This window comes from Staurois parvus, unplaced genomic scaffold (genome assembly GCF_062004578.1).
Source record: "Staurois parvus isolate SC_StPar_1 unplaced genomic scaffold, SC_StPar_1.0 ptg000002l, whole genome shotgun sequence".
Lineage (NCBI taxonomy): Eukaryota > Metazoa > Chordata > Amphibia > Anura > Ranidae > Staurois > Staurois parvus.
Window position 1 is genome coordinate 4,524,246 of NW_028317798.1, and position 21,005 is coordinate 4,545,250.

General features: G+C 39.6%; 1 protein-coding gene across 1 annotated transcript in view; it reads left to right on the forward strand.

Annotated features, from left to right (window-relative positions):
* DENND1A (DENN domain containing 1A) overlaps nt 1–21,005 on the forward strand; it is a gene marked incomplete at its 3' end in the record, with an annotated part of 1,241,355 nt that overhangs the window by 122,506 nt on the left and 1,097,844 nt on the right. The window lies entirely within an intron of this gene.

Genomic DNA, 21,005 nt, shown 5'->3' on the forward strand with positions numbered 1-21,005 from the left:
TGATCCAAGGTCTGCAAAATGGTTTTATTCACTTCCATGCAGGTTGTCTGTTTATAAATGACAGTGTGTAAAAGTTGTTTTACACTGGTTTTTTTTGCACTTATTAGTCCTCTGAGATAGGTAAGGGGGGAGTCTGCAGCTTTTACACCCATGATGCCTCATGTCATGGGTGGCTCGCTGGAGCAAGTGTCCCCATAGTATGATTTACCCTCTATTTTTTTTTCTGGTTGCAACTCAAAATTTTGTAATTCCTTCACTTCCATTCCCAGTGACACTGGTGATCAGAGCAATTAGAGAGGGTGAAGCTCTCTATTGGAGACACAGAAAACAGTAAAAGCCTGTGCATAATCTAGGCACAGGTGAACTTGAACCATCTTGTGTGCAATCTGATGTGCTTCAAGGGATTTTTGTTTGTGAGGTGTTGTAGCATTTCTCTGAGTTGTGTATTCCTGAGGTGGAGATCTGCACCAAAGTAAGCGCGGACAAGGTATTTGCACTAGCAGATATAGAGCCAAGGTAGATCTGTTTACAATGGAGGTAAGTAGTTTACGACCTACAAAGTCTCTAATGTTAACCATGAACATAATTTGCCTCTTTAGAATATGACATGATGTTATAACCAGGGCTCGACAAATCCCAGGTGCCAGGTCGCTGTGGCGACTAGAAATTGCGTCCTGACACCTGGGTTCACGCGGTGCTTCCCATTGACTTCAATGCAAAAACACCTCCCATTGACTTCAGTGTAAACTCATGTCAATAGCAATCCTGTGTGAACACTTCTCTCCGCATGCCACTCTAGTTTATCTTTTGTAAGCCTGGAATGTACTGCTGCAAACTCGCACAGAACCCTTTTTGTAATTGCACTCAAAACACAATGTTTGTGGATCACATCTGTGTTAAACCACCTCATTAGGAACACATAATATTTAACCTTTTATGTAAATTTGTGAATTGCATCAAGAATATGTGCAGGGCGGCTCCATTCACTTCTGGGCGTTTTGGGATATTGGCGGAATCGCTGTGATCGCAAAATGCAGGTTCAGGTGCCATTATTTTCAGTGGCACCTAAAACGTGGTGCGGTATTGCCGTGATTATCGCGTGTCAAATCTCATCACGTGAAGCTTGTCACCCAAAAGTTGCCTTGCCCCGGGCGCTAACAACCCTTGGTACACTAAAAAAAAAAAAGCTGTCTCTTAAATTTTTTAGCTTGCTGTTAGACACAAAGCAAATTTGTCAAGCCCTAGTTATACCATGGCTGACCAACGTTTTGTAAAACACGGAGTTGTGCCTTGTGTTTGAGGTAACTTATGCTTGTTTTTTGTAAACTTTGGACCATAAAAATGTTATTTTCTAATCTTGTTTTCCCTACAATGACTATAATGAACAATTGCTTAGTGAAAACTAAAGCAGTTTTCACTAATCTTGCCGTAACCCCCCAAAAACTTGCCAAATAGGTTTGATTTTTGCATTCATCCTTTACCTCCCTCTGAAAACATTAGGTGGTCCCTGTTGGAAATATGCCCTCGACCGCTATTCAGATCACAAATCGCTCCCTTATTTCAGGAGTTTGAAACACAGCGCACATTTTCAGAGATGGAATTGTTTGTAAACAGTCATTTTCCTAATTCAGCAATGTCTCGGCCTATTCTCCACCATACCCCCACCTGCCTAAACAATTACTGCATGTTTCTCTATAAGCAATCATACATCATTATTTCGTATAACGACACAATCCCACCAGGCATGGGCTTTTATTGTTGTTTGCAGAAACACGGACTAAGGGATCAAAGAAGCCAAGTTTGCGTTTATAACTTGAACCTTCATATAGCGCATGGCATTGTCACTAATTGCGTACAATGCTGTAAGGAGCTGTCTATTGTGCTTTCGATTGGATACTTTCGTTGAGCTTTTTGTGTCTTTCTGCTCAACAAATCGGTGTCGGGGAACTTGGCACAAATAGATTTTAGAACTGATTCTGCACAACACAGACTGATGTTTAGCCATCACTGCTCTAGCTTGTAATCTGTGTTAACCTTTTAAAAAAACGTATCAACCCTTCTACAGTTTTCTAATAATTATCATGTTAAAACCTCTGTGCATTTAGAAGTAAAAAAAAACTTTTTGAAAAAAAAACCCAAAGAAATTTAATGAGAGCAAACAAAGAGACATCAAAGGGGTTTTCCCTCTGATTGTGGCGTTAGATGTATTGCCTGAATATAGGTTACGTTTCTCAGTTTAATGCCGATTGCTCATTAGCTGCTCATCTTAATGACATTCCTTAGGCACCTCAAGCACTGTATGCATTGGCTTTAAGGGAAGCCTAAATTAATCTCTTTAAATGTTTTGGGTTTTTTGTTTTGTTTTGTGATTTTTTATGTTTTAATTTGAGTCCTTGCTGGCCTTCATATTGAAGAAAAGATGTTATGTTTAACATCCCTAAGGAGAAATATGGAACAAATTATTTGATTTTGTCTAATAATAATAGTAGGTTATTTATGGCATTGCCTTTGTGTTCTTGCTTGGGGTAATGATATTTACACCGTATCTGCATGTTTGTAGGGCATTGACCTTGATTCAAATGATAAAAACAAAGAAGAGTGATGGCAAAAAAGACCAAGTGGTCTATCAAGTCTTCCCCCTTTTTTTTATTTTTTTTTCCATCCTTCTGAGTGGTTTGGAAGTATTGTAAACTAAATCTGTCCTATTTAGAGAATTTTTTTCCTCCTCAGAACCACCAACAATCTGCCACAAGCTTTCTGACTAGTAGAGATCCCTCTTTTTTTTTTTCCTGGCAAAGTTCTTTGTTAAAAATCCATGTATTTTTTCTTTTGACGCTTTTTTAAATTAAAGTTTTAACAGATTATAATAACATGAAAATAGTGGACCAGCTGTGTGCTGCAAAATCCCTTAATCCAACAAATACCACTTGTCTAAAGTAAGATGTAAGGTATTTTAGCTATTCATAATTATATAATTTACACATTTATAGGGTACATTAAAATATCATATGGGTTTGTCTGAGTGTACCAGACATCATCTTTATTGGGTTTCAAATTGATTTTTGACTGCTAGTCTTATGGGATTTGTAGTGCTGCTCACTGTTCTTCTTACTGGAGAGAGTGCTATAGTAGAGGACCTGCATGATCTCCCTGCTTCTGCTTTATTCATTTTGTAGAGCTGTGATTTTTGAAACCAGCTCTTATTTGGGGAAGCTAAGCACAGCCTTTACCAGGAAAATGGTACCTAACCTATTTTTTAAGATTGTGATATCCTGAATTGATCTCTTGGAATTACTTGTCATATCTACTATAGGTGTGTTGGTCAAAGGTGTTGAAATATATTTTTTTGTTAAAAAAGCTCTAAACCCAATCATGAAACTTTCGTATAAGATTTTACATGTTAATGTAACTTTAAACGTTTTCTGAAATCTGCTGATTTCATTAAAATAATACCTGGTGATCCTGCCATGAAAATCCAGTTTTTTAGTTCCTGTTATGGGGGGGCAGCTGTCTTCAAATAGTTCTGTGTTGTCACCCTGTCACATGTGTTCCTGGTGGATGCTACAAGTGACACCGTGCTGACAGGATGCCAGTCCAGTTCAATGACATTCAGCCAATATTGGAGCTAGTGCATGTTGAAAATAAGTGGCTGAAAGACGATAACAACACTGAGAAGAAAAAATATTAAAACATTATTGATTAAAAAAAATGGACGTTGTTTTATGATACACAATCCTGGATCCTGCAATGTCATCCAGCTACAGTTTAAATCTACCTCAAAAGTAAGACTACAAACATTTCCTCTAGTTTATAGATTACATTATTTGAGCCATATCTAAAACATACATTTATAGACTACAATCTCTGTGATCTGGTTATAATTAATAAAAAAGGTTATAATTAATAAAAAATAAATTTCTTGTCTCTTGAAGTGCACAGAAATGTAGTGAATTATTTGACATTTGGGTTTTATTGCTTTCAGGTGGTTGTGTCTATGGCAAATTGGATCATGCTTTGCTGGGTTTTTTTGCCTTCCTCTGGATCAACTGTGGGTATAGGATTATAATTTCGTTTTTCTATGGTTGAACTGGATGGACTTTTGTCTTTTTTTTCAGCCAGACTAATTATGTAAACAAAAAATGTAAGCCAGTCCCTGTATAACCCTGCCTTCAACTAACATACCCCAATGTTTATTTTTTTTTTGCTCTGGAAGGTTGGATGCTGTTTCCTCAGCTCTACTGAGAAAAACTGACTACATTTTTGAAAGCCTTTTAACTTTTTAATTTTTTTCCCCCATTTAATCAAGATACTCAATACACCGTAGATATATTTTCTTCAGTGACTTTCAACAAGACTTCAAGTATTCCAACCATCATCTTACAGTGGTAATGGCCAAGGCTGAGAGAACTACAGTATTGTACACTCTGCACTCTTTCTTCCTCCATTCAGCCTAGAGGAAATAACTGTCTGTTGCTGTTCCTGCTTTTGGAGCACTTCATTAATCGATTGCTGTCCAGTCTTGTTCCTACAGTGATTTGGTCATCTCCAGCCACCTGCAACCCTTATGAGCATCAGCTGCTCAGGTTTATAAGCAAGAAAGGCCTTGCTTTACTTTGGGCCTAGTTGCTTTTCTGCTACACAGTGCAAAAATTTATTTCAAAAGACACACAGAGGATAGTCCTGCGGCCATGGCTGACTTCAGCCCATGCTGCTGTGTTGTTGCTAGAGGCGATTTTCTTGTATACCAAGACGGGACCAATTCCTGTAACCTAGATCCTAAGACCCTTATTGCTATAGGTTTGTCTTTGTGGTAGTCTTACATACCTTCGCAGCGTGAGGCTGAGACCTCCCGTATGTCCACAAGACCTTTAATATCCAGTTTGAGTTTTTTATTGGTTTGTGCACAGTTAATGAAGAAATCTGCTTGCAGAGGCTCCAAGCATGCTCTGGTGTTGTCCATAATAAAATCTAATCCTTGATGATCATCCCTAAGTGTGCCTGAGGCACCTGTTGCCATCTCTGATTCTTATTATTATAATACAGGATTTATATAGTTATGACAGTTTGCTCAGTGCTTTACAATATAAGGGGGACAGTACAATTACAATACAGTTCAATTCAGAAGGAATAGGAGGAATATAGAGGGAATATTCAGAGTCTTCACATTCTTTTCCTGAAGAGAATACTTTTCAGCTAATTCCATAGGTCTCAGATTTAAAACAAGTTCTTGATAATCTGAATGATAGAGTACATTGTACTCTGCAGTTAGAGGATCAACCTGCTGTTTCAAACACACAGGGTCTTTATATTGCAATATTTTTATTAAAAGGCATAAGGTAACAAATATGACATTTGAACATTGGTCATATTACAAGTAGTTGTCATCAAGAAAAAAACATGAGGTTGTTAGAAGAGTGACAGAGTGTATACCATTGCCTGATGAACAAAGCAGAATATTAGAATATTACCAGACAGATGGGTATATACAAATCAAAGAGGATAATCTTTGTTAGAAGCATGTTACATGAACCCAATCCACAAAGGCCCGGAAACAGAACAAACCCAATCGGTACAGGTAACATCAATAGCATAATAAACTTGTAATATCAATGACACAGTAGGAGACTATGGGGGAAGGGAGTGTAGGGAAGGGTAATGGGTAGAAGGTGTGGGGAGAAAATATATAGAAGAACCCCATTGTTTTGTGTCTGAGAATATGATCAGAGTCAGAGCTACGATGGCCCTGAAGACATTTTAAAATAGTTGACAATATCCAGCAGAAAAAGAAAGAAGTCAGGAAAGAAGAAAGATGAAAAGAGGGTCATCCCGGGACTTATTAAGGGACCGATATGTATCGAATGCACAGGGTCTTTTATAAACTCTCACAGCTTCAAAGTCCTTCCCAATAAACCCAGTATGTTAAACATTACTCTAAGGACTGTACACAAAATGTGGAAGTATGACTTCCTCCTGACAATGTAAGGATCTTTTTTCCTTTTAAAAGCAATATATTGATAAGTGGTCTTTTCCCACTGTAGCTGTTACAGTAATCTACCATAATAAATATACCACTAAAAAGAGTGATGATGATTTTATCTTTAAGGATTTTACTGACCAATTCCCTACTTATGTCTTCATTTGCATTTTCTGGAGTAACTTTGATTTGGGAATCCATATCTTTGTGGGTTGGGCTTTTTTTAATGGTGACCCCTCAATCTCAAGGACAAAATCTTGAGTCCTGGAGCTTTTTGTGCAAATGTCTGGAGCCCTATTGTTTACCTGTGGTGGAGCTGTATAGGCATTTAAGCTTGTGTCTTACATTTACATAATGTCTGCTCTGTTGCATAGGGCACTTTGGCTTCATGTCTGGCATGATGAATATCTGGTTAAAGGACCTTATGAAGGAATGTTGTTTTTGGTTCTATCTTTGACACAGTCATTCCCGATGCCTCTGGTGCTTTGGCTGTGTGCATACTTTAAGACAGGAGATCTTGAAATGGGGCAGAGGAACTCATTATCTTCTACTGCAGTAGAAACTTATATACGATCAAAGTCTATCTCCTATTCAAGCCACAGATCTTAAAGATTGAAGTTCTCTGTCTCATCTGCTCAGCCCTCTGCATGAGAGTATACCCCCATTTTTGGTAAATGGGGTACTGTTTGCTCTTCCTGTTGCGTCCCTTGGTGGTCTACCTCCTTCCAGTTTGGAGGCTTGAGTTTCTCCTTGTAGCTTTCATTCTAGACCCTTTAATTAGGTACCTTGTTTAGCTGCCCATTCTGTAATTACTGCACTTCATTTTGCTTTTTCCCAATTTTTTTGAACTTTGGATTCTATGATCCCTACTTTGTTAGCATGATGCCTTGGGAATAGTACCACTGGATGCTGCATATATTTTTGCATGGGAGTCACTGTTCCATCACATATGGTCACATCCCTTGCGGTGGTTGACTTTCTTTAACTCTATCTCCATCCTGAGAGATTTTATTGCCTGCAAGATTGATAGGGATCAGTTCCTACTAGTCCATTACCTTGTCAGCACTTGGCTATTCAGTGTCTTCCAGTTGTTCTGGATCCTACTCAAGGCACTGACCCTTATATCTACAGTGGTTTCTATCCTGACATCCCCATTGTGGAACGATCAGGAAACTTCACTAAAGAAAGTCAGTGTACTAGTTGCCCACCAAGCCAAAGGTGGTTCAATATCCCTATCCTTTTTTAGGAATTGTTGGGGAAATACATTTAACATGGTCCCATGTCTCGTGCTGCCTCTTGGTTTCTAGAGAATATGGAATTTGTATGGGCTTCAGGCTGTTCCTATGGATCATAAAGTTATGCTCTGTGTTCCCGGTTTCTGGCTAGGGTAGAAATTATTCCTTTTCCGCATCCTGGAAGGATTCTTCTAATCTATTTATCTGCTTCCCTACTCCTTGTGTCTTGTAGAACAGACAATTTCCCTTGTCAACAAGGGATTCCTCTGTTGGTCGGTCTTTTACTCTTTTAAAACTTTACATCTGTAAACATTTGTAAACTTCCCTGTATCTTGCTGAGTCATGTATGCTGACCACTGTTAGGTGTCTTTTTCTTGATCACATTGTTTGTTCTTCCTGGAGTTAAGGTATTCTTTCTAAATCTCCATGTCCTGATTTTCCCCACTCTGAAGTGTGTGGGTTCTGCACAGAGTGTGCCTCTGTTCCTTACGTGGAACTATCAATTTCTTATACAGCATGTGCTTCCCGTTATACTCTGTTATCCTGCTGCAGAAACGCCCTAAATTGCATACAGTAAGTCTATTGGCCTTGGTGGAACTTGATTACTGGAAGCTCTCTTTTGTAACTAAAGTGCAGTCTTTTGGGGAAGTCTCATTACATTCCCTCCTTTTCCTATGATCTGTCAAACTAATTTTCCTAGTGTTTGCACTAGGAGTTCTACCACTAGTTCTTCTACAGAGAATTCTGTCATTCACCAGGCTATGTTTTATGATTTGTAAAATCCTATATTTTGTAATTGAAAGGCAGGTTTACTTTGCAGATATCATACCCCTGAAACACCTATAGGTATGATTTGGAAGGACTTTCTCTCATGTTTTTAGTTCTTCTACTCTAGTTGTGATTCGTTATATCTTCACCCGTCTACCTTTTTGTATATATAGTGGGTCAATGCTCTTCAAGAAATAGAATTTACAGTACATAAATATTGTGTTGCAGATTACCGGTAACTGGATGTGATGACTGCATTCGGTTTTTTTCAGGCTTTTTTAACTTTATTTTTACCTGGTGTTCCCGCTAGTAACACACTTTTTGTCCTAGGGTGACAATGGTCACTCACTTTACTGTATCTTTGGAGGAGCAGTGCTGTCACCCTATGCTGCTTGCTGCTGATATGTACTACAGAATACACCCATCTCCTCTTTTCTATAATATGCAGGTGGGCTGTTTTGTAATTTAGAGATTACCTAGACAGGGCTGAAAGCACTTCTTGAGATTGCAGTGTACCAGAGGCACTTTGTTGTCAGCTCACTACAGAAGGTTAATGAGCTCACAGCTCGCCATATTTCTTGCAGGATTATTGGGTATTTTTTTGCACGTCCCAGATATCACAAAACATGCTTTCAGGGCTATATTTACCAGAAAAAAATTAAGCAAGTAAGAGAAATAATTAGGGTGCACATATACTTGAAGTCCTAGTTTTTAACTGTTCTGAAATCTGAGTGATTTGCCACTACTTCTCAAACTTAAAGGATAAGTTCCCCTTTTGGGAAAAAATATTAAATGCACATATTTTTGCAGGGAAAAAGTGTGCATTTATTATTTTTTCCCTATGGAGCCTGGAAAGCATTGCACCCGTGATCAGTGGGCCAAGGGTGCAATGCCAAACCCCTGAAGACAAGCCCTGCAGCTTTCAGCCCTTACCTGCATATGGGCTGACTGTTTATAAGCTGCAGGGCTTGTGAATGAACTATGCTAATTAGCGACCTCGCAATCCATTCTGAACTGCAACCAGTCAGCTTCTATGGCTGACAATAGTTTTAGTTTGTGCATTCACAGGAAACTGTAAATTAATGATTTGGCCCCAACACGGCTGCCTTATTTTCAAATAGCGATAGGGGTGGATCTTTGCTCGATGTCAGAGAGAAGAGGAGAGGCTGCAACTGCTGGAACGTGTTACATGTTCTGCCCTAAATATGGGTGGAACACGTTACATGTTTGAAAAGGTGAACTTATCCTTTAAACTGAAATTTTAATATCTGAGCAGCTAGGCCTTGGCATACCCCTTCTATAAATACACACTTCAGATTTTGCTGTAAACTTGGTATGGTGGATTTGCCCTAGGCGGCCCATAGACATGAGATGAGTATCACCAGGCCTTTTCTGTTTGCTGGCTATACATACATTTGACTATATTACAGTCATATACCACTAGCTGACCACTGTCTCAGGTAAACATTATTTAAGAAAGGTTTGAAAAGCAACCTGGAATTGCTAGCATTGTCTCATGCCTAATCCATTGTTCTAACTTCTCCAAGCATTCAGGTTTTTCATTTCTGTATTTCCACAAATAGGCTTATCCTGCTGGTCAAAATATGTCTATGTAATTGTAGATACAACTATACTGGGTACACACAGGAAGTTTTTTTTTTTTGTTCAATCCAATTGGCTGAATGTAAAAACAAATCGCCGTACTAACACAGCCTATGTTAGTGTGGTGATCTCCCCGCTCAGCTATTGTGTTCTGACAGGGGTACTACAACCCACCCTCCACCAGGACTCACTGATCATATGCCAATTTGCAAGCATGCTCATTTGACAGAAGTCGGACATGAGCCTGGCTTCTATCAGGTGAGGAGCTCTACACACAAGCCGAAAGTCAGCCAGTCTTGGCCTATGTGTACTTAGCCCTAGTGAAAATTATGCAACACAAAGGCTTAAATGCTTTATATTGTGATTTACTGACCATATACACTATGTGTATTAATATGTTGTTCAGTTTATACACAGCAAATGTGTTGTAGCAAATGCATAGCAAAGATTGTATTGAGAATTCTATGTCTAGGTTATGAATAAAAGTGCTTTTTAAAAAGAAAAGCATTGTCACAAACAATTATACTTTATTACATTATCCTTGGATCACCATGTACTTTAGACATGCCATTTCTTATAGCAATAGCTGATCAGTATCATTATTAGAATGCTGCATAGTAAAGACTAATTGTTAAGGTGAATCTATTTACATTGAGCCTGTTCATAAGCCAGAGGAAGAAAAATGACATATTGGTAACAGAGACATCTCGCTCCTTGACAATGGTCTTCTAGCAACAAGGCATTCCAGACATTTGTGTTTCAGTATTCTTCGTATGTTCTCGCCTTTGCTTGGTTGTACACTTCCCTTTTTTTCGCTCAGCATTTTGTTGCACTGTTGTCTACTTCTCATTCACCACCATTCAGAAAGCCACCTCTTTGTGTAAATATAAAGCCAGTTATTTTAAGGATATAGTAGACCAATGGCAAGAGTCATTTATGTTGTAGGTATTGATTTTTAATTAATACTGCCTGGGCTTTGGCTGGCCGTGTAACAGCTTGTTACATTTTTTTCTTTATTTCTTATCTTGCCCTTTTGTGTTTTATACAATGTTATTTATGCCTGATGAAAAAGTACCTCATACAGGTTAACTGTGCTAAAATACAAGTGCAACATTTGGTGCCAGGAAACCTTGATCTTTTGCCAAAGTATTTAAACAATTTAGCATTTTGGTTTCTTAGTTCCAATCTGCTTCTCGAATCACTTGCTAATTAATCCAGTTAATTCTTTGTAGACACACTGCGTTCAAGGCTTCTATCATTGAGAACTCTGATTTGTGTTTGAAGACAACCTAAGGCCTCTCAAAAAGGTTTTTCTTTTTGGCACAATAGCTGGCAGATGTACAACGAGTGTTTCAGTGTTCAAACCATTCCTGTCATTAAATATACCCTTACTCCACACATAAATAAGGGTAGCTTCACTTTTTGTGCAGCTGCACTAACTCAATGATGTATGTGCCTTTTGAAGCCCCAATATTACCATCCTTCCAACCTATTTCAAAGCAAAGACAATTCAAGGTGTATTATTGAAACTAAAAAATTACCATATCATTTTAGTTTGTAAGTGTGTATAGAAATTCTGTTTACTGAGTCTTATGGATAAGACCAGGTCCCAGTGAATAAGGAGGCTGTTGCAATACGGGCTAAGGCTTATGCAAAAAGTCTATGCATGGTGAAAATGTATGCCATGGCGCTGCTCTGGAAATAGCAGGTTCTTCTTAAAGTGGAACTTTAGTCAGAAAATTAAGTTCTGCTAGATTAGTTCAAGCTGGCACCTTTTGCATGTATAGCTATGTAAAACATTAAAAATAAGTGCTTATACTGTTTAGGATCCTGTCTATCTATACTGTCTCATCCTGCTCTGCACATGCTCAATTGCTCTCCATTTTTAGACATTGTAAGGCACTGCCAAATTTGTAGAGGCGTATCTGCTAAAACCCTAAAGCGGATTAAACCCTCCTATCCTTTACAGCCAAGCAAGCTGCTTCTGTTTGATCTGCAACTGCCACGGTGCTGGACATGTGATCAGTTATGACTCCAGCCGTTTGATGGTTTAACAGTTTGGGTCTAGTTTCATCTGATGGTTTGACAGATGTGTTTAGTTTCCGCTTTATGATTTACTGCTGTTCAGGGGCTCTTGGCTTCTGCAATATGGCAGCTTCCAGCAATTTACAGCACACACTAATTTGGTAGCCTAATTATTGATGTGGAATGTATGTTCCTTGCTAAGAATATTACTTTTTTTATGGTTAAAGTTCCACTTTAAATTTCAAAGCAGCAAGTCAGGTTTTCCTTTTTTCAGTTTATTGTAGTAGGTAGAATGAGGTAGGTAGGTAGGTAGAGGCGCTCACTTTCACCATACTCCAATGTGAATGGATGTTAAAGACACAATGCCATCTTATTGCAACATGCCAAAACTTATTTGTATGATCATGTGAGGTTATGATACCTTATATCTGCTAGAAGGGTCCTTTAGGCGGCTATCTTTTTAATAAGTGGTACACAACCATAGAGGTTTATTAAGTTTATGGCTATGTCTAGGTTGATCCGTGATACATCTAAGCACTGCTCTCTTGTACCAAACCGGCTATCTTCTATGTGCAATATTATGTATCACATTTTAACTTATTTTATTTGATTGCTTTCAGTTTTATCCTATCTTGTTTTAATTTTTATCTTCTGCTTTGTGCCCTCAGCCTCATGAAACAGGAGGAAGAGCCTATTATCCACTCATCATCCATTCATTTCACTAGGCTATTTAAACAGTATAATCAGGGAGATAGGTTAGCTGTGAAGAAGAGGGATTTGCTATAGAGTGTCACCTTTGTCCACACATTAATAGCGTGTGTGTGTAATGCAATAAGGCTGGTTTCCTAGTGATTCTATAAGCCTATGATCAGATTGTTTTGTGAGAATATTACTTATGTATTACAATAAATTATTGTTTTGTGAGAATATTGCTTGTGTATTACAATAAATCATATTTGTAGTAATGTATAGGGCTAGTGCACCGTTCTTGACTTAATCCACCTGCCAGTTTGTTGACAATTTTTGGGCAATTTGAAGCTGTTTTTAGCCATTTTCCCAAGGCAACCATGGAGAACCCAGAAGGGACGCTGGTTGAAAAAAAGGCTACATTCACACCAGCAAATTTAGGCCGGTGCAAATTGTAGTGGCAGGAATCTTCTGATTCCAGCTGCAGCTGTGAGCAGCTTAATGCAGCTGCCAGTCCTCCTGTGCACTATAATGACAGGTCATTGGCGGCCGCAGCTATTCGCAGCTCTCCGCACAGCCAGCGATTACCTGTAGCCTAACGGTTAATTACTTTCAGAGGAAAGTGACCACTACAGCTTTCCTCATTAAAACACAGTGCATCAACTGATTATAATGAACTAGACCCTCCTATTCAGAATGAGTATACCATCAGTCTGGTGGGACAAAGCTATTTCTTTACAGCAGGAAAAGTTTTTGGTGCTCGCCTTTCTTGAAGTTGGCCTTCAGGCATGGAGTGAAAAGGGTGTGCTCTCCAAAATCTCCTCAATTGCTGACCACAGCGGATTTGATCCAGTTTAGCTTTTCCTTATAGTAGGAGGGGTGATGTTTATCCTCTGCTTTTCCGGATGTTTTGGTGCACTCCAGGAAAACACCTTCCTCTTGAAATTTAGCAGAGCATTTATTTTAAACCATTGAGGAGATACATAATTTGAATGCTTACTGTGAGCGTGCCATAAACATCCTGCTGGACATCTAGTACAGAAGGTTTCAATGAATATTGTCTAAAGGCCGCCTTTGCTCAAATTTAGAGGGTACGGATCTTCTGATACTCACCATTGGTGCCTTTTGGGTGACTACTCCTGCACAGAAGATTATTTTAAGGTTACTGTGATTTGGAACACTTCATTTCTTCTATTTCTAGGATTTCTTTTGGGACTTTTGATGGACTTATTTTTAGAATCTTCATTTGTGATGGACTTATTTTTATTTTTCACTTATTAAGTGGATTTCAATAATGTTTCTGTATTTTCTATATATTTTAAGTTGATTCATTTTTGGGTTATTTAGCGCTGCACTTATTCACAGAGTTCTTTGTTGTCAACTAATCATGCCAGCTGCTGTGGTTGCATTTTATGGGTTTAAGTGCAGGTGTCGCTGGTATATTTTGATTACACGCGGTGATCGCTGCTGTGGATGCGAGTGCAGCCTTGGACACACTGGGTGTTATTTACTAAACAGAGTGCCAAATCTGGTGCAGCTCTGCAAAGAAACCAATCATCTTTCAGATATTATTGTCAAAGCTTAATTGAACAAGCTGACGTTGGAAGCTGATTGGCTACCATGCACAGCTGTGCTAGATTCTGAGTACTTCAGTTTTAGTAAATATACCCCACTGCAACGCTTCTGGTTTTTTCTACATCTCAGCTGCAGCTACTAGAAAATTAAAAGGTTTTGCAATCCAATACCACCTCAGTCATGTTGCTCTACAACTAGGTATCCTATCACCACAGAGCACCCTACATTTTTTGCACTTACTAGAAATGCATAACCATGTGGAAGCTGGTCTTACTGTGCATATTTTTCCACGCACACTGCAATTCCGAGATGCTAGATGAGTTCAGTTCACAGGATCCCAGATGACTTAACACCATCAGCTAATCATCAGTTACCCACTTTTTCCAGTGCTCCGCTGTATGTCTCTATGCAGTTCCAGTTTCTCCAGCAACCAACAACATACTGTAGAGCTCCATCTCAGACAGTGCCACATGAGAGAAGACAATAGTGTAGAGAAAGGTCTTTTTCTTTTTTAAATAAAACATCTTAAAATAAACACACACACACACACACACACACACACACACACACACACACACACACACACACACACACACACACACACACACACACACACACACACACACACACACACACACACACACACACACACACACACACACACACACACACACACACACACACACACACACACACACACACACACACACACACACACACACACACACACACACTGGACATGATATATGAGCACACATTGTTAGTATACCATCTGTAGGACTGTATCAGCTGTCACAAAACATATTTATGGCCTCAGATCTTTAATATTAGGTGCCAGTGGTAGTCTTATTGATGCATACTGCATTCATAGTGACGTATATTGCAACTGGTACAGATCCATACAAACATCACCAATGCAGGACATTGACCATCTGTATGTGAGTGTCATTATTACAACTCCTAGTATTCTCCAGCTGTCTCCTTCCCCTGGATGGAAAAGGCCCACACAGAAGGGGCCTGTAGTCTATCATTTGTATTTATGTTGTTTAAATCATGCAGGCTTTGTAACGTAGCTTTAGTAACCTTAAGTTTATTTGTATGACATAACTGAAGATAGCCTTAGCCATTTTACTTGTGGATCAATACCATATGAATGTTATGACAGCTGATTGTTTTTATATTATTATTTTTATTTGAATTAATTGTATCCATTATACCTTTATATTTTATTATTATTATAATTGTTTTCCTTCACTGATGTGTGCTGAAGAGGCTGCATCAATGGCCACTGATCTGCTGCACTGGTGAGCACTGATCTGCTGCGCTGATGGGTACTGATATGCGGCATTAACAGGCATCACTGATGGACAATGATAGCCAGCACTGATGATCACTAACAGGCATCACTGGAGGGCACTGAAAGGTGGCACTGATGGGGCTACACTGATAATCAGGGCACTGAAATTAAAAACGTAATAATATAATAAAAAAATAATTTTTCTTCGAATGTTTGTGGTTCTAAGTGATTTTTTAGCAAAGAACCCTGATTTTTACAAGTGCTTAAGATGTACATTTATTAAAGTTTTTTCTCAGTTCAATTCTCAGCAGTTCTCAGCGGAAAGTTATCTCCTCTGTTTAAGCCTGTTTATGGAGCCGAGACCTTCTGGGCTGCCTGTGATTTTGTGAGATTACAGAGCAGCCCAGTTTAAAAAGTGAAACCCAAGGTTAAAAGGGCGTGTAGTTACATGAAAATAATAAGCATTATGCACTGTGTGTAGACACAAAGATAACTATGAATAGTATCTCTCTCATATGTATGTATGTATGTATATATATGTGTGTGTGTTTGTATATGTGAAAGAATGGGTCGCTCTCAGGAGCTCAGTGAATTCAAGCTTGGGACCGTGATAGGTTGCCACCTGTGTAATAAGTCCATCCGTGAAATTTCCTTGCTACTAAATATTCCACGGTCAACTGTTAGTGATATTATAACAAAGTGGAAGCAACTGGGAACAACAGCAACTCAGCCACAAAGTGGTAGGCCACGTAAAATGGCAGAGTGGGGTCAGCACATGAGGAAGTGTACAGTGCACAGAAGACACCAACTGTCTGCACAGTCAATAGCTAAAGACCTTCAAACTTCGTGTGGCCTTCAGGTTAGCACAACAACAGTGCATAGAGAGCTTCATGGAATGGGTTTCCATGGCTGAGCAGCTGCATCCAAGCCTTACATCACCAAGTGCAATGCAAAGTGTCGGATGCAGTGGTGTAAAGCACGCTGGACTCAAGATCAGTGTAGACGTGTTCCCTGGAGTGACGAATCACACTTCTTTGGCAATCTGATGGACGTGCCTGGGTTTGGCAGTTGCCAGGAGAACAGTACTTGCCTTACTGCATTGTGCCAAGTGTAAAGTTTGGTGGAGGGGGGATTATGGTGTGGGGCTGCTTTTCAGGGGTTGTGCTTGGCTCCTTAGTCGAAGTGAAGGGAACTCTTAAGGCGTCAGCATACCAAGACAGTTTGTATAATTTCATGCTCCCTACTTTGTGGGAACAGTTTGGGGATGGCCCCTTCCTGTTCCAACATGACTGCTCACCAGTGCACAAAGCAAGGTCCATAAAGACATGGATGAGTGAGTTTGGAGTGGAGGAACTTGACTGGCCTGCACAGAGTCCTGACCTCAACCTTATAGAACACCTTTGGGATGAATTAGAGCGGAGCCAGGCCTTCTCGTCTGACATTAGCGACTGACCTCATAAATGTGCTTCTGGAAGAATGGTCAAACATTCCCATAGACACACTCCTAAACCTTGTAGACAGCTTACCCAGAAGAGTTGAAGCTGTTATAGCTGCAAAGGGTGGGCCAACTCAATATTGAACCCTACGGACTAAGACTGGGATGCCATTAAAGTTCCTGTATGTGTAAAGGCAGGAGCTCCAATACATATGGCAATATAGTGTGTGCGTGTGTGTGTGTATAGAATAGGATACATAGTCATTTCCCTTTTCTTCTTTCAAGTGTGTGTTTGTGTGTATTCATTTTTATCCCACTGGTGCTGATATATTGGAAGAAAGAAGTCTTCATCTAATCGCACTAGCTTCTCTCCCAGATTCTCCACCTCTGAGCTGGAGAATCTGGGATGGAGATATCTCATAGTAACGACCAGTAAGATCTTCAGATCTCACTTTCATAAACTGGCTGTTTGTGACAGAATGGTTGTGTGCTGAGATGAGAAGTGGGGAACATGTTCTCTGCTCCTCATCTCAGCTACATAAACCTGTAGAAATGGGAGATCAGCCGTGATCCTGAGGATCACCACTTTTCTCTCTTTCATAAACTAGCACCTAAATCTCAAAACAAGCTCTTGAGTAGATCAGGTGTATTCTTGAGTACAAAAAGATGCCCCCCAAAAATATGACATATGTTAATTACCTGGCTCACGCAATGTATGCCAATTATTAACTAAAAGTACAAGGGTTAAAAAGAAAAAAAAAAAGCGTGTCCAAAGATCTTATTGTTTGTTGCTGAATATCAGAGTTCAGTGCTTAGGTTGTAGTTATTACTATTATTATTAGTAGTATTGTACTTACACTTCAGAACATGTCTTCCTGATGAACCTTCAGTATATTTCTCTCCGTAGCCAGGATTTATTTTGCTCTTCTGATATCCTTTTTAACACCTCTGCCTACATCAAGGCAGATCTGACATGTGTGAAATTATCTGTCATTGCTGGAAATCCCACTGGAAGTATGGATGCTTGTGCAACTAGAGCTTTCCATTGTATGTTGCAAGGAAAAAGAAAACCACAGACATTCTCATGTCTGTGGAGGCGTATATTTGATACCTTAGTGTGAGATTGAGGCATTATTATCATAGGCTGCGTGCTTTTGCTTTTGATAACTCTTTTAAAGTTTTCCAGTGCTCCTGTATGTTGAATTTTATCCTAGAGATCAGGTTTTTTTTTCAGTCATATGGTGCTATATGTACTATATACTAGTGAGATGGTTAAAAAAAAAAGGTTTTCAATTGGCTGAAGCAGTGGTTATTAAAATGATTTACTTTTTATTTATTAAAACAGTGTTAACATCATTACCATTAACAAGATGGCTGTAGGGAAATAATTGCAGGCAAACAGGAGTGTATGTTATGTTTTAAATACATGTTGTAAGCAGATGACTGTTAGTAAGGTTCCTCTTTGCTAACAGGTGATAAGTATAGCTATTGCACCTTAGCAAAATGTACAGCAAGTCGTTGCCCTGCAGTGCAGAGAATAAAGAGATGAGAAGAACACAATTATTAATGAAAAGACTTTTCATTATTTGTTGTACTTAAAGGGGATCTGTGCTGAATGATGAGACACTGATAAATGGTAAATACAGTTTTAATTTAAGTGCAGTGTATGGATTTACTGCCTCTAACACCTGCTTTGAATCCCTGACCTTTTGTCTTGTGAGCCATGACCTTTGCCACTCTCCTGCAGTGCTGTTTCTGCCCCTTTTACCCATATCAGTTGCCTCCTGTGGTGCCTTAGCTGTCAGAAGCAGGCCATAAAACTGTGATAATGAAATGATCTGTAATTGCTTTAATTAAAAAATGCATATACAGTGTGGAAAATAATTATTTGATCCCCTGCAGATTTTGTACGTTTGCCCACTTACAAAGAAATGAAGGGTCTATAATTTTTATCATAGGTGTATTTTAAATGATAGAGACAGAATATTGACCAAAAATCCAGAAAAAAACACATTACAAATATTATAAACTGAGTTGAAGTTCAGTGAGTAAAATAAGTATTTGATCCCTTACCAACCAACAATAATTCTGTCTCCCACAGACTGGCTATGTGCTCATGTGGTATACAGATTAGTCCTGTCAATTTAAGAAGGTGCTCCTAACGACAACTCATTATGTGTATAAAAGATACCTGTCTACAGAATCTCTTTCTTCCATTCAAACCTCATCACCATCATGGGCAAGACCAAAGAGCTATCAGAGGAAGTCAGGGACAAGATTGTAGACCTGCACAAGGCTGGAATGGGCTACAAGACCATCAGCAAAAAGCTTGATGAGACGGAGGTAACTGTTGGAGTGATTATTCACAAATGGAAGAAATACAAAAGAACCATCAATCACCCTCGGTCTGGAGTTCCATGCACGCTTTCGCCTCATGTTGTAAGGATGATCATGAGAAATGTGAGGGATCGGCCCAGAACTACTCGGGAGGAGCTTGTGACTGATCTCAATGCAGTTGGGACCACTGTCTCCAAGCAAACTATTGGTAACATAATTCGCCACCATGGATTGAAATTCTGCAGCACCCACAAAGTCCCATTCCTGAAGAAGGCACATGTACAGGCCTGTCCAAAGTTTGCCAATGAACATCTAAATGATTCAGAGAAGGATTGGGAGAAAGTGCTGTGGTCAGATGAGGCCCAAATTGAGCTCTTTGGCATTAATTTGATTTGCCATGTTTGGAGGCAGAAAAATGACCCTAAGAACACCATCCCTACAGTCACACATGGAGGTGGAAACTTTATGCTTTGGGGCTGTTTCTGTGCTAAAGGTACAGGCTGACTTTGCCTCATTGAGGGACCAATGGACAGGGCCATGTATTGTAAAATGTAACCCAAAACATACTGCCATGGCAACAAACTAGTGGCTCAAGAAGAAGAACAATAAGGTAATGGAGCGGCCTCGCCAGTCTTCAGACCTTAATCCTATAGAAAATATATGGAGGGAGCTGAAACTTCGAGTTGCCAAGTGACAGCCAAGGAACCTCAAGGAAATAGATAAGATCTGTAAAGAAAAGTGAACCAAATCCTTCCTGCTATGTGTGCAAACCTGGTAACCAACTACAATATACATTTTATCTCTGTACTTTCCAGTAAGGGTTTCTCCACTAAGTACTAAGTCACGTTTTGCTTGGGGATCAAATACTTATTTTACTCCATGTGTGTTTGGGTGCCATTCATTCTTAATGGTACCTCAAACACGGTGTGATTTTGTCGTGTGACAGAACACGCGGTAACCACGGCAAAATGCATTGCGCAAAGCTTGTCGCTCAAAAAGGAGCAGGAGCTTCTTTCGGATGACTGCTTTGCGAGATGTGTTTTGCCGCGATTCAGTGTGATTGATAATCATGGCAATATTGCACTGCGTTTGAGGTGCCATTAAAAAAAGAATGCCACCCAAACACGTGTGGTGCGTTTTGCCACAATTGTAGTGCGATTTGGAATTGTGGGCAGAATTCCATATTGACCCTCAGGGTGGTGTTTTTAGTTGCAGTGACAATAGCCTGTAAGGTAAGTGAATTGGAGGCACTATCAGTTGCAGCTCCATTTTTGCTAATTTTCTAGGACTGTGTGGTGTTTAGAATAAATCTGTGGTTCTTGCCTTAGGTAGTTTCGTGCTATTATTGGTTGCAGGGAATCATTTTACCTACTTTTTGTCCTAATCCATTTGTGATCAAGAGAAATGTTTTCACACTTTGGATGTGAGTGCTACATTGTTTTCAGTCAACCAAGCAACTTGATTTGTTTTGTTTTCAGGAGCCAGGAATGGTTATAAAGTTTCCAGGCAGACACTGTGAAGGTGGCTAAAGCTAGCAATATGATAGACTTATCTGAGTAGGGGGCTGCTAGTTACTGAAGGATGCTCAGCACATTCAATTAGAGCAATAGTGGCAACTATCGAGGACAAGACTAGTGCCATTCCAGGGCACATTTGTAGAGCCCCAATTTGGGCAAGTTTTTCTAACTGCAAAGCACTATAGGCTGGATTTGATTTTGGCCAAAGAACAGGCCTTCAGGCGGGAGGTCCTGCAGACTGTAGTCCCGCCCTAGTTGGTAAGTTCTTTGTTATCCTCTCTCAGAGGTGCTGTCCTGAAAGATGCCCCAGGGAGAACCTAAGTTACACTTCCCGGTAACATCTTTGCCATTGCCCACCCATCTAATGTCTTTGAGTAGAGGTACAGCAGTTCATATTATTGTTTTGCTTTTACTTTGTGTCCTTTTAGCAGGCTGGAGGTGCTCTGAATGAACTGAAGTTCATGCAGGAGATGCTCATTTTAAATGGTGGAGGTGCAGTGTTTCCTGGGTCAGGGGAAAGAGCTATCTCTCAGAGGTGCTGCCTTAAAAGACT